This window comes from Haliaeetus leucocephalus, unplaced genomic scaffold, assembly GCF_000737465.1.
Source record: "Haliaeetus leucocephalus isolate CR32 unplaced genomic scaffold, Haliaeetus_leucocephalus-4.0 Scaffold140, whole genome shotgun sequence".
In the NCBI taxonomy this organism is placed as follows: Eukaryota; Metazoa; Chordata; class Aves; order Accipitriformes; family Accipitridae; genus Haliaeetus; species Haliaeetus leucocephalus.
The window spans coordinates 378,178-390,493 of NW_010972576.1; positions in this window are offsets into that span (position 1 = coordinate 378,178).

Below are 12,316 nucleotides of genomic sequence, written 5' to 3' on the forward strand. Positions count from 1 at the left end.
CACTTTGAACTTCTGCAGTGATCAGTAACTGGTCATTTTTTAATTTGATTTTATATTCTTTGATATCATTCTGTGCTTGTATTTTGAAGGCATCTTGTATTATCATCTTGTCCTTTTGGGGACCCTGTTGCAAGCTACTGTTTTTCTTCAACAACCTTCAAGTTGTTGCTTTCTGAATACAGAACTTGTGTTTATTAACACAGCCTAGTCGTGTGTAGCCTTGTTTTAGGTTCAGTGATTATTTCACTCTACAAAAGTAATACTCTATTAAAGTCATATCCATATGTTGGTTTATGGATACTTAAGAGATGTTACACATGTAATGCTTTAGCAACGACTTTTTAAAAAAAAATTGCAGCGATATCACTGATATGTTATTAGAATTGCTTAACAAATGGGAACTGTTGTTAAATTTTTTTCAGCCTTTATGGACTTCTGTTTTTAAAACAGTTGCAGTCTTCACTATTAATTTGACTGTGTGATGCTTTTTCACTTTGTCATAAGCATATAAATGTATTTAGTTTTTCAGATGTATCTAGTCAGTGCTAATCAATTTCCTTGAGTGTGAAATATTGTCTTACGAGAACTGACTCCTGTGAGTATTGGAAAAGCACTCTACTGAGCTGGTTTTCAGAGGAGCATAAGAGAATGTTTGCAGAGGGAAGGAAGCAAAAGAGTTTTGTATTATATTCTTTGCTGCCTGCTTGTGTTTAGTGTTTTGCAGTAAAACCCAACAAATAATAATCCAGGAGCTTTATGCTCGAGATCTAGGTGTCGAGATCAGTTCCTAAGTACAGTACGGAGCTGTGTGCCTTGGAGGCAGCCTTGCCCTCCTACTGAGAATTCAAAAGAACTTGGGATTTGAGTTGGTGGACTTAATAATATAAGTGATTGGAAGGAAAGGGCTTCAGGGAGATCTTAATGCTGACTCCAGTTATTGACATAGATAAAGGCTTTAGCCCATTTTTCAGCCTGTTTAAGGCATTCCTTCCCCTTGATGTGTTTAATCTTCTGGATCATCTGAGAACAGTAGCTGTTATTGAATGAGTATGGTTGTTGCTCACCACGTTAAACCTTTGTTTTTGGATCTATTGCTCCCTGTTCTGGCCTTTTTTTGGTAAAGTCATTCTGCTTCTCAGAGGAAAATTACTTTTCAGCCCTGATGAAAACAGTTGTTCATTGACCATTCAGAATTTAGTTCTATGCTAATGAAATGCATACGTCTCTATATGAGTGGCTCAGATTTGGAAGAATAAATATGTGTATGTCAATTTTTCTATTTCATGCTCAGAGACCAAGATCTATTAGCTTATTTGGGCCTTGCAGCCCAAGATAAGTCTTACTAATTTCTAATGATTCTTGTCCCACTCACTAGTGAGGGAGGGACCTTAAAAGGAACAACTGTTTTTTCCCTGTAAGCACAAACACACAGGATATTTTCGAGAGTTAAAACAGCAAAGCTGAGACTTTACTGCCTGCAAAGCTCTTTTATTTTTGTTAAAGAAGAATTCAATTACTGCCAAGTATTAATTTTTTTGTAATTTCTTTGTTCAGCTCCTGCATGTTTTCTTTTGTCTGTCAACTTTCCTCAGTCAAGCTAAGGCAGACAAAAACCCCCAAACAACAGTCTTCAGGGTAGTACTTTCAGAAACACTGAGTCAAGGCCTTCTGATCTTTGAGAAGTATCTAATATAATGGTATATGGCCTTGATTTTGGTGCTGCAGCAGTAAAATAAATTTCAATTTCTCAACACTAAAACGTTGCAGTCCATCTTTTACATGTTGTTCTGTGAACCTGTTTCTCTCTGGACTGTAACTATCAACCTTGTGAACTGTTGACAAGATGCAGTTGAGTAGCAATTGCAGGTATTCATTTCCAGCAAAATTGGGTCTTTCTTTTGATTTCCGTTTAGTCTGGACTCTAATAATTGATTAGCACTGAGGAGATGGCCTTTTTCATTCTGTTCTATAGTTATCAGTATGTTCAGTATGTTTAACTGATGACTTCTTTTTTTTCCTTTGTATTGGAGAATGCTGTATCTTTTTTCATTTATGGAATGAGACCAAAGAATACTGTTGCTTGTCACAGGGAATGCTTTATTTCATACAATTAAATCCATAGATGAACCCAACAGGAGACACAGATTAGGTTCTATCAAGGAAAACAAGTTGTTCCTTGTGAATAGATACTGACAAAACAGTTTTGAGGGAGCTTATGAATTTTCATTAATAATTTTTGAAAGATAGGAATAGCAGCATGTTTGATCTTGTACAATAGCTAAAGCAGTTCAATTGAAAAATGTTCCAGTTCAGCATTTTTATTTTGTCTAAAAGTGAAATACAAGCTAAAGTTTTAGTACAGAGCTTGTCTTATAATCATTCTTGCTCTGTTGTTAAATAATACTATGCTGTAGTAGTTTTGCTGAAAATTAAGGTAACACTTCTAAAATATACAGTCAAACTTATAAGTGCTGTAGTTTAGTGTACATGCAGATACAGTTAAAGACTACTTCTAGAAACAGCAAAAAATTAGAGGTAAAAATGTTGCTACTGGTCTATGAGTAGATTAGTGATTATGAGGTGACGGTAAAGAGCCTGTTTTGAAAAAGTCAGTACCAACAGAGCTATGTATAATTAGTTCTGAGTTGGGGAAAATATATATGCATCACCAATATACGATTACATGCCTATGTTTAATATAGAAAAATAATTAAGTATATATCTCTCACCTATATAAAAATATATATATATATAAAAAAAACCAATGTTGAGTTGAGCAAAGAAAAGTACATTGTCATCCCATTATTTCATGTGTTCTCTGCTACTGACTTTTGGGTTAATGCCAAACTGACGGAGCAAAAGATTTTAGCAAGATATGGAATGGCTGAGGAAGGGAGTCACAGAAGATGCAGGTTTAAGCCTTTCCCAGCACATTCCAAGGAAGCTTGCAGGATCTTTGCCTAGTTACAGATTTTGTAGCTAAATTACTGCTTATGTTGAAAAATGCTTTGCATGCTGACAGCATAAAAGGTAATTCCTAATATTATTCTTTGGTCTTGTGGTGAAGTTTTGAACACTTCCATGTATTAGTAGTATTTCTTATTTAAAGTATCTAATGATTTTATGTGAACTAATAATGCTTTCAGTCTAATGCTGTGTTATTTTGTCTGTGGCCAGTGGTGAGGAAAATCTGCGTGTCTACCTCTATTTCTATGAAAGACTGACCAAAGGCAGATGTAGTAACCTACTCAAGTCATTCATCTAGACATGTAATGTATTTTGCACACTTACTACTAGATTGGTGGATTCCTCACAGCTTAGTGGCAGGCTACGTAAATTCATGAGCTACAAACTGCTGTGTTGTAAGTAAATGAGCTTTTTCCCTTAGAGGGCAAATATAACAATAATATCCCAAGTGAAAGTAATTAAAATGGGTTTCTTTCTGCATTTTGAACCACAACTATTTAGTTAGTCCTGTCAGTGTTCATACCTTTCTCTCTTTAAGAAAAAGCAGTGTTTGTAGACAATGAAAGAAACGTTTATGTTCTGGAAGTCTGTAAAGCAGCACATACGTGACTCAGCATTGGTTTCATGTTATGTAGTCAGTTTAGTGACTTGTGATTTCTAAGCTCTACAAAAGGGAAAAGAAACAATAAAGATGACAATATAACTTAGTTTGTCCTTAAGTATGGGACCTTACTTCATGTAGGACTTGAACACAGCTTACCATCGACTTTATGTACTTGTCTAGAGAAACACATACTATTCAGTTGTGTTTTTCATGCGTATATCAACTTATGGGATATTGAAATGGAATTTACTCATTTTGGCACCTGACTGAGGATGTGATTTCTGCCCTAGCATCTAAGAATATGCAGTGGTCTGCAGACAGGGCTACACAGTTTCACCTCAGATTTCACAGGTGCCAAGCAGGATGGGGGAAACACTAGCCTTTGCTTTGTAAGTCCTGTGAAAAGGTGTAAAACATTGCAAATAAGAAATTTTCAAACAGTGCTTACTTGTTTTTAATTTTTACCCACAGTGGAAGCACTGAGACCTGAGCAAGTATAGTGGCAAAGGTTAAAAATGATAACGAGGTCTATCAGTTATCTCATTATCTGCTAGAGTGATTGGTTAATTTCTTAGTTATTTGCTAGATGACAAAATGGTTTCACTAAAAACTTGGGAGAAGGTATTTGACATTTAAGCAAGGGCCTGTAGGATCAGAGTTCGGGCCTGTAGGATACCTAAGATAACATTTCTCAATAACTAGAATGAGATACCTTTATAATCCTTAAGTTATGTTAACCACTAAAATCCAGCTATGGTACATCAGTGACCGAGTTTAGTTATCTTGCTAAAATTCACAGATTCACAGTACACTTGCACAGATTGCTTTTTTTTTCTTTATCTTTTTAGTTGATTAAAAAACTACCTTCTTAAGCTTTTATCTGGGAACTTCCATGAGCATTTAATGATGTTCCTTTATACATCTAAAAACCTATTCTTGCGCAACAGCATCAGTAAAACATGTTAATAGCATGTGTCAGAGGATACAGCACTTCTTTGTGTATTATTAATTGTTTGATTTTATAAAAATGATGAAATTACAATGGCAATAAAAAGACAGTGTATGTTAAGGATGTCCATACTGTTTTCCATAGGCAATTGTAGTGCCTGCTTTTTCTACAGTTTTTTAATTTTTGTTTAACTCAGCATTATATATTCATGAGGTTTGCTGATTCATATGATATTTTTAAGCTTCTGTATTACTGACCATATCTGTAAGTTCTGTAATTGCAATTGTGCCACTAGGAGCAAGAGGGCATAAAAATACATTGAACTTGATGCTTTTTATTGATAAATTTAGGACATAACTCTTGAGAAATCTTGAATCCCGTCTTGAATCAGAGTACTTTGCTTACATGATGAATACCTTTAACAAAAATAACATCTACCAGGGTGTAGTTGTATAATGATGGAATTTCTGAACAAATTGATATATGCATGTAGATTTGTTTCATATTATTTTAACAGTATGTATTTTTCTGTTTTTACTGTCTTTACTGTGTGTGGATCTACCTAATTTGCAGTATTTTTTTTCAGTTGTTCCATCTGGTACAAGCTACATAGGTTTCACTATAATATACATACATAAAAATAACCATCCAGTGTTAATATTCACAAAGAACATTGAATGAGTATCTCTATCACTGGTTTAATTACAGATTCTGAAGTGCAGCTTATGTCTTCACAGCACAGATTCCAAGTTCGGGTATTTGTTGATTTTTCTTTTTTTTTTTTTTTTAAGAAGTCCTCAGCTTGTTTAAAAGCGGTATTTTTCTCAAAAAAAAATATCATAGAGATCATATAAGAATAGGTCTTAATTCTTTCAGCATAGCTGTGTTTTACTTCTTAAAATCTGTGCAACACTATTCTTAAACTGAGACCAATAATTTTAACTGTTTCCTTCTATTATGTTGCAAATATACTGTCCTTAGTAGACCTGTGGTTTTCCTGCCATCCCATTTTCTGCTGCCACATCTGTTCTTATTTGCTTTGTAATGATAATTATGCTGTAATACCTCTCTCATAATCTTTGTATTCCTTAATTTTTTCCATTTTGGGCTGTTTTCACTCTAGGGTGTTCTCTGTCTCCATGGCAATAAGAGGTAGACCAGAACATTGTTCTGAGCCTTGGCATTAGAGACTACCTGTTGGGAGAAACATACCAAAATCCTGTCCGTGTGACTAGCATGATATGGCAGACCTCATGATTATGTTTGTAATGAATTTTCTGGAGACTGAAAAACAAACAAAAGCAATGGCAGTAAAATTATAGTATCTGGTTTGTAACCAATTCCAGATTTTTCTCCTTGACATGCTAAAAATACAAAAACTTTCAGCTTCCTGAAAGAAAGCTGATGAGTAGCACTTTTCTTTCCTCTTGCTGTCCTCAGATAAGGTTTGAAAAAATGTTCTCTAGAAATTGAGTAAGGGCCAAGGCCTTTGCAAATACCTTTCTTTAAACACAAAGTAGACCCTTAAAAGCTAGACTGTTTCTGTCTTTGTGCCCTTTATGTGTCCTTTGCATCTTTCAGAGCTTCTATCCTGAACATAATACAACAATTTTCATAGCTGCATTATAGGAAAAAAAAAAAAGAGAGTGGGGGGCGGGGAGAGGGGGAAAACAAGGAGAGTGGAAAAAAAGGCAGACAAGTTACATGAGCTCCTGTCATTTGTGGAATAGTGCAATATTTGAAGCAGAAAGACATTTTTCTTCTTCAAATTTTTGTTCATCATGTTTGGTCCAAGCAGGCTGCTGAGCCAGTCTACCATCCACCCCTTTTTTTAACCTGCAGGGCTTCAAATACCATCAAAATTGATACCTCCAGTGACTGTTCTGATTCTTACGGGTGATTTATCTCAAATTGTTTTGGTTTATTCTTCACTCAACAAGAGCCCAGCATCAGGAATTATGAGACTAATGCTTCTAAGGGATGATAGATGTCTTCAGGATGTTGTAAGGAAAGAATGAGCTTTTCTCATTCAGTCTTAAATGAAGAAATGAAGCTATGACTGATCTTTTCTGAAAAGCATGCATATTATAAAGTAAAACGGCCATGTACATCAGCCATGTTTTTAGTGCTGTGGGAAGGTACTTCCTTCTGGTGAAAGATATATCATTTGCTGTGTCCCACTCTAAAAATTGTTTGACATGAAAGAGACTTAGAAATGGCAAATTCAGTCTTGCCTCTGAATTTTCTTTCTATGGTTCTCCATGTCAGTCAAACTGACCCTATTTTTGTGAAGTTCCCTTATATCTAGGGTTTAGGGTTGGGTTTTTTTTCCCCCTTCTGGTTATTGCCGACTTGCTAGTAGTTTGAAAAAAGAGTGTTTCGTAAGTTGTATAGTATTGCTACAGTATGTTTAATTGATACAGTAAGCTGAATAAACTGCTGAAGTTGATATTTTTCTGTATCAGATACTGCTCTGGAGGGTTCTTCTAATGAATTGTCTCAGAGCAAAGATCCAGTTTGCCTTCCTTGAAAGTGGCACCCAGCTTTTTCTGCTGCAAGGCAAAAGTGTCATTATCTGATGCAGTACCACAAAAAAAATTCTCTTTTGACTTTTTTTCTAAATACGTTGTGGAGTATGCTGAAAACAACTAAACTATTTTCTTGATTAGCGTGTTGTTTCCCTTATAAATAATTTGAACCACTTTTGTTTAGAAAACTCTAAGTTTTCCCAATTTCAAAAACAGGAATCGGTTTTCAATATCTTTCTTATTCTTGTTTCAAATAGTGTCTTCAGTTTTGGATTTAGTATATAAGCCAATCAGTAAATGCATCTATTTCCCAATTTTAACCTTTGAATTTTATATTGTATTATATTTATATAAAAATCATAGTGAAAGAAATTAAGATATCATATGGTCTTGCTCTTGAAAGTTTGGAAATGCCAAAATTAAAACTGCCTAGGTTTAGTTTCTGTCATGCATGCTCTATAATCATTAATTGCATGGTCTTTAATAAATGTTCATACATTGTATATTCATAAGACCCCTTACTGTTTACTGCATATAATAAAATGAAACACTTTCTATGATTTCATTCTATCCAAATTGTTCAGTTTGTAACCCTAGTCTTTGATCAGTTGCTAATGTTGACTTCCTCCTTATTTTCCTTCATGTGGCAGTTCCATCCTACTACTGCCTCCTGGTTTTATCTTCTTTCCTGCCCAGTTATCAGTCCCATTCTACCCATTTGTCTCCTTATGTCTACGTTCCAAAATCTTGGTTTCCAGAAACTACTTTGTGACTCCTCTGTTTAATTGCCTTATTCCAAACCCCCTCTTTTTGTTTGATGTGCTCCAAGCTTCTTACCTGATCTACTTATTCCTTTTGTCCCCAGTCATCAGTTACCTTTTTTTTCCCCGCATCCCAGTATTACGAACTATTGTATACACATATGCCAGTTCAACTATCCAAGCAGGAAACATAGGTGAATAAAGAAAATAATAATAAATTGCAAACAGACAGTAGAAATGAATTGTTCCTTTTCTTCAAATATTTGGAGTTAAGAGTATTGACATATACTGTAAATAGTCATTGATTCAGGTACGTTTTAGTTGGAAGGTACCCCTGAGGGACTTATAATCTAGTGTCCCACTCAAAGTTGGGACTGTTGCAACACTGGATTGATCAGGTGAGCTGTGGATTTTTTCCAGTCAAATCTTGGAAACAGCCAAGAACAAAGATGCCATGATCTCCATGAGCAGCTTGTTCTGCTGCTGCACTACACTCCTAGTAAAGAAATTTTCCCTCATATCCAGCCTGAACTTCCCAACCTGCAATGTGTGACCTTTGCACCTCATTTAAATCATTTGGAATTGCTGACAAGAGCAGGTAATTGCCCTTCAACTGGCTGCAGGCAGCCATCCATTAGCCTCCTCATTCCCAGACTAAATAAATTCTGCTCTTTCAAATTCTCCTCCTGTCTGCTGTAACTCCCAGGCCATTTTCAACAGAGTCAGTTGTTTTGCAGGCTGTATCCCACATTCCTTCCTAGTTATTCCTTCAGACCTTTCCAATTCTTATTGAACCTCATTTTTTCTGCTGGGCAAACCCTCAAGTTGCTGAGGTCTCTCTGGATTGAGCCTTTGCTGTTTATTGTGTCATCTGCTCCCACTAGTTCAGTTGTTTATGAAATGTTCTTTATTATCATCTAGGTTGTTAATGAAGATGTTAAACAATACGATCCCCAGAACTGACTTTGGGGTGCTTTGGCCATTAGTGGGGACATCAGGTGGATTTGAGCTGTTGACCACCAACATAATTGATTTTCAGCCCACTTAACTGTTCAGCCTTTACTTCCTGAGCTTCCAAATGAAGGCACTGGGTGACTATATAAAAAGCCTTAGTACAGTGAAGGTACGCTACACCCACCGTTCTCCCCTTGTGCGCAAAGCTATTATTTCATTGTAGAAGGCAGTCTGGCTGGTCAAGCACTGTAAATCCTTGGTCTGTCTGCACTGAGTATTTATTCCTGTCTGTCATGTGCCTGGGAAAGGACTCAGAGCACATTTTCCATTGATCTTTACAGGGACCGAGGTGAGGCTGCATGGGCTGTAGTTCCCTACATCTACCTTTTTACATTTTATTTTTTAAGATGCTAGCTTTTTTTCCAGTTCCCAGAGATCTCCCTGATACAGTCTACCATTTTTCATAGATACAAACCATAATCTCAATCATATTGGCCATCTCTTTCAACACGCTTGAGTAAATTCCCACCAGTCCCATAGATGTGGTCTGATCTCTCTGTATAATTTGTTACTGTTCTGCCACTCTTGCCTGTCCTCTTCTCCAGACTGTGGCATTGCATGCAGAGATCAGAGAATAAGTTTTGCCCTTGTTGCCAAGGGCTTGTGCATTAGTGAAGAGGCACCTGAGGAAATTGAACAGTGACCCTTCTGAATAGGCATGTGAAGTCCCACAGATGGCCTTCTACATCATGTGTCATTGGTTTTCAGCTCTTCTCTCAACTGTTAGACTACAGGAGCTGTAGTCTAAGAAACCTGTATTAAGGCCCTCCTCACAAGTTGAATCTTGACAGTATAATAGAAGGAGCATGGCCAAAACTTTTTGTATGATTTTGTAGTGAAAAGATGGTTCATCTGTTTTTTTTTTTATTCATGAGAAATATGTCATGCACTTCTAAAGAAACAGCGTTTTAAATTTTATTGGGATTTAGAAGCTTGTGGTGTTTCTGCTTTGATATTAATTCCTTCCTTTTCAAAATGTTTTTCAGTATTTTCTTAGTATTTCTGAATATAAACTTTAGTGAGCGTTTCTTGGCAAATGATTTCAATACTGTGTTATTCAAACCTGCTGTTGGTAATGCTCCTAGTACCAAATAGACACCCTCCACAGAAATCTTACTGAATGAGATCGTGAAACAGAGGGCTGAAAAGTGGTGGCTCTTAGCCCAGCCTCATCAACAGTACTAGAAGTGTGAGGCAAAGAAGGGGAGCGGGATAAACATTGAATGCAGGGAGCTTTGTGCCAGGGTTGCTGGAAGCAGCTCTTGATTCTAATTGTGTTTTGCCAGCCCTATGAATACAGGCCTCGGGGGTGGCATGGCCCAGGAGTCTGGAGCAGCAGAGGAAGCTGACATCAGCCTCCCTGGAGGATGGCATGGAACAACAAACTAGTGTCCTTTCATCCATCACTCCAGCACCCCACTCAAGGAGGCTAGGTGCCAAACAAGTAGGAAAGGAGTTTTGCAGCAAGGCTTAATTTCGCCCAGAGGTGTTTAGGTCCTTCACTAACAGAAGAGTAATGCTGATATTACCTCTGTGGTGGTTCATTATTTTGGAGATTTTTTTCTCATATTGATTCTTTGACTTACTAAACAGATCTTTAAGATTATGTGATTCCCAGAAGTACTGGATGTGAAGTGCCGCTGCCTTTATCTGTTGGAGGTGCTTTATGCACTGAAGTATTTCTGGTGGATTTGGCTAAACTAATTATATTTCTAATGGGAGACTTAATCTGGGGAAAGGAATCAAATCTGGCAGTAGTCACCTTTCTATGCTAGCCTGTAAAAAATCTTCTAGACTATGTTTTTTCTTATTTCTTAAGTCCAGATAATAAATCTGGTTGTTTTTTCTTTAAACCTTGATTCATTAAAGAAGGGTTCCTGCTCTGTGCTTTGTGGAGTGTTGGAAAGGAATCCTCAAATGTGGCTTCATGGGAAGCATAAGAAGTATCTCTGCTGGTGAGGAGAGGTGAATCCTGTTGAGAGAAAAAAGCATAGAGCCAAAAAATTCACAAAAGTCCCTGCCCTCCTGGACTAGTTCTGCTCTTTGTTCTACTGCATGTCCTTAGCTACATGGCGTCACATGAGGTATGTGCATTGTCCTACAGATTAAGCAATTTATTGAATGCATCTGGGACAATTAGTAAAAAAATGTACTCGGGAGCACATGGTCCGTCCAGGCTTCTTGCCCTCACATGTGTTCTGAGACACATAAGATGCTGTGATAATAAATACGGTGTTGGGGAGTGTGGTAGCTACCTTACTACCTTGAGTTGCACTATCCTGCAGTTAACAGCTAAACTAATGCTCCACGTTTATACAACAGAGTGCTTACATGGCTTATGGTAGATCAGATGTCTATGCAGGTCAGCAGAGATTAAAAGCAGCATCTGATACACAAGTGGTATCCACATGCTGCTGAAGAGCATGTCTGTATCCTGGATGAGGATTCCAGACTGGCTCAGATTTCATGTTGAAGAATTTCCCAGTGCACAAGCATCATGCGTTTTCATGGTGCAACTTCCCCAGTTATGGTTTGTGTTTTGGGGTAGCACTCTCCTTAGAGGTGGTTGGAATATCGTAGATATTTTGTGTGTGCTGCCTGTGGCGCTCATTTATTTGGGGAAATGGCAGTGTTCAGGAGTGGTATACTTCCCGTATAATGGAAGCTTTAATGGTGTCTCATCCTGTTATTGCTGTAACACTTCCCCATGTGATCAGCGATTTAAGGCTCTACAGGGCAATCTTACTGATATTAGGCTGAAGGTCCTGGAGCAAGATATGAGTGGAAGAAAAATTTCTGCACGCTGTTGGTGCTAACTTTCTTCTTCCTGCACTGGAAAGAGGTTGAGACAGAGGTATTGGGTGACAACCCTCCCACAGCTCTTTCAGTGTGACTTAGAATATAAATACATGTTATGGAGTCACTGTGAAGATTTGGTGCACGAGTCAAACCCTCTGCTATTGCAGAGGTACAAAGACACGAAGGAGAGATACTTGGTGAGCTCAAGTCTGCTGCGGAAGTGAGCTTTGAGGCAAGTGGACTGCTGTGATGTGGGACTGTTGGCTCAATTCAGTTGGCTTGTTGAAATGGAATCTGAAAATAGCATAGCTACCAAATAGGAAAGACCTTGCCTAAAAGAGGTAAAGAGCTTTCAGTTCAGATGAGAAGCAGATGTATGTACTTGAGATGCAGACATAAGAAATGGAATAGAAAACCCATTAAGAACTCCTTGAAATTAAAAATAATCTCATAGCTAATGGCAGCAAGGAAAAAATCTAAATCTAATACTGTACATTTACTGTAGGAGCATGTGCAGCCTGAAACACTTTTGTTTCTGAAATTGTCAAAATATGATTTCATGTCCATCTACAAATTGGAATATGTAGCTCTTCTTTGATAAAAACAAACCAACCCCTATGTAGGAATAGGGAGGCCAGCACTAAAATGTATTTTTTGAATTATGGTAAGTTGCATAAAATTTGAGTGGAATTTT